Source organism: Monodelphis domestica, chromosome 1 (genome assembly GCF_027887165.1).
Source record: "Monodelphis domestica isolate mMonDom1 chromosome 1, mMonDom1.pri, whole genome shotgun sequence".
Lineage (NCBI taxonomy): Eukaryota > Metazoa > Chordata > Mammalia > Didelphimorphia > Didelphidae > Monodelphis > Monodelphis domestica.
In genome coordinates, this window is record NC_077227.1 from 62,046,061 (window position 1) to 62,049,179 (window position 3,119).

The window sequence follows — 3,119 nt, forward strand, 5'->3', positions numbered from 1 at the left end:
GCCCTTTAAATAATCAATTGTGATCTTGTCCAGGTGAAGACTCAGGTGAGATTATAGGGAATTTTGGGAAGTACCAAGGACTTCTGGGGATTGAAGTCTGGGGTTCAAATCTCCATTTCACATAATTCTAATTAGAATTAGAAACAGAAAGAAATAAAGAGTTTTTTAAAAAGGATAAAATAATAATAATGATATAACATTTATATAGCATTTTAAGGTTTATGAAGTGTTTTATATATGTCATTTTAACCTTACAAAAACTTTGGAAGTTAAGTACTATTATTATTCTCAATTTCCAGAGAAGAAAATTGAGTTTGACAAATTAAGTGACCTGTCAAGGATCAAACAGGCTGGATTTGGTCATACAGTGTGAATTTCAAAACTATTCCACCCTATTCAGACCCATTCTTTAGAAGATTGTATTTAGCTATTTCCTGATCAATAACAATAGAGATACTTGGAATAACAGAATCAGGTCTTGGAAACTACATTCTCCATCCTACTCAGTGTAACAAGATTAGGAAGGGCTGCAGCAAACTCAAGATTTAATTATTTGAGAATATGGCCTTCAACAGACATGTGCAAAAAAAGGACAGACCTCTGGGAGGTCCTAGGACAAGCTAGAGCCACCATTGGCACATGTGAGACAAAGGAAGTGAGGTAGAGAACAGCCTCTGGAGTTCTTGGGACTTCCTGTGAGGAGGGCTAGAGTTCAGTTCAAGGCTGGTGCTTGAAGTTGGAGGAGCCCCACAGACTGCTTTCCTTCAGATTGGTCACGTGAATGATAAGGACTGATCCCTTTCCCTGCCTTGGCTATCCAAGGCCTTAACACCCGCTTTGGCTCAGCCTGAGCCAGAGAAGTTCTGAGTTAAACTTTCCTTTTCTCCCTTTTTCCTTCTCTCTCTCTCTCTCTCTCTCTCTCTCTCTCTTTCTCTCTCTCTCTCTCTCTCTCTCTCTCTCTCTCTCTCTCTCTCTCTCTCCTCTCTCTCTCTCTCCTCTCTCTCTCCTCTCTCTCTCTCTCTCTCTCTCTCTCTCCCTCCCTTCCTCTAATACTTTCTTCCTCCTGTTGTAATTAAAACACCATAAAATTTTGGCAGCTGACTTGAGTATTTCATTTAGGAATTACATAAGTGAATACCTTGGCGACCTTAAATTAATATATATCAGTTTTTTAAAGTGATTTCAATATCACAACAGGGCTGTAAAGAACTGTCAATATTTCCTTTATTCATACTTCGCTGTATACTTGGGCATTATTTTGTTTTACAAATGTTTTGGTATTTGTTGTATCCTCTGACTCTAGTATAAACTCCCTGATAGCAGGGGACAAGTCTTACTTATCTCTGTTTCTACTTTGTCAGAGAAAGAGTTAAACTGAGTTGAACTGATTTGAGTTGTCCTTTCTCTTCCCAGAGGTGGCCATGCCCCAAGGCACATAATGGTACATAGCTGGTTAGGAATGTAGGGAAGTCAGGAAGGTATCAACTGACCCAAAACTCTTCCATAAGAAATGCAGCCAGTAGGGCCAACAAGAAGACTGAGTCTGCCTCCACTCAGGAGCCCCAGGTAGTCATTAACTGGCACGCCATTGGGCTTCTTTCCTTATGAGGTAGCATTGGAGAACCCCTGTCACAAGAGCTCCAGTGACCTTGGGTTCCAGATGGGAGGGAAATAGAACAGCTATCTCCATAAGCTCTGGAGGGAAAATAAACCAAAACAAGCCCCCCCCCCCAATCTATCCTCCAAGAAACAGGGCAACCATCCATAAGGGAGTCTTAAGTCCTCTGGCTCTGCAGAGGTGTTGCAAACTAGACAAGGTCTCTACTGAAGGAATTTTGAACCTTAGGTACATGAACATAGTTTTTAAAAAATACTTTGACAATTGTATTTTAATCTATTTGGTTTCTATTCCATTTTTTATGCATTTAAAAATATTCTGAGACCCTGATCAAGTCATTTAACCCCTGTTGCCTCTCTAGCTCTTCCCACTCTTCTGCTTTGGAACCAATACATAGTATTGATTCTAAGATGTGAGGTAAGGTGTTTGTTTTTTTTTTTAAGGATATACTAATTAAGTTGGTCAGTAGATAGAGAGCCAAGCCTCCAGATGGGATATCCTAGGTTCAAATCTGGCCTTGATACTTCCCAATTGGGTGACTCTGGGCAAGTCATTGCACTTAACCCCCATTTATATCCCTTACCACTCTTCTGCCTTGGAATCAATACACAATATTGATTCTAAGACAGAAGATGGTGATAAAAAAAATGATTGTTCAATCTCAGCCAATCTGGTCCATTCTAAGATCCCCACTTGGTGAGTTGCCTTCTGTTACTCTGAGATGGTTAAGATGGGTTGGCTGAAGCTTGCAGCCCTCTTCTGCTCCTTAGGGGGAGAGGACTCTTGAGGGTGATTTCTAATTCTTGGATAGATCCTGGCATCCACTCATCCTTGTGGGAGTGGGGAGTGGGGAGGTCTGATTTCCTTGTCAAATCCATTCAGCGATCACCACTGACAACATGGTTTTGGACAAGTCACATCCCCTCTCTGGGACCCAGTAATTCTGTTGGCAAAATGGTGGTGGGTGGGGAGGTTGAATTAGATGGTGGCTCAGGTGTCTTCCATGTTCTATGGTTCCTCTGTAATGGGCTGAGGACGGGGAGGGAAGTAATCAGGGATGCTCCTGGTCAAATTGATGAGTCCCACAATCAGCTTGATGAGATTGCAGGCGCAGACCTTTCTGGAAAGGGCATCACATTAATTGTAGCCCCTTGCTGAGAGGATACAGGGGACTCCTTTGATTGGTTCTCAGTGATTAGGATCATAGAATGATGGCATTTAGAGCTGGAAAGGAACATTTTAAATAGCTAGCATTTGTATAGGGACTTTAAGGTTTGTGAAGTACTTTATAAAAAAGGATCTCAAGTCATCCTTACAACACCCCTGGGAGATGGGTGCTAGTATTATTCCCATTTTTTCAAAAGAGGAAACTGAGGTAAATGGAGGTTAAGAGAATTCCCCAGGATCACACAACTAGCAAGTATCTAAGACTGAATTTGAACTTATTGATTCCAGGACCATGACTCTATCCCCCATGATCCCTCACTTCTAAAAAGAAGCA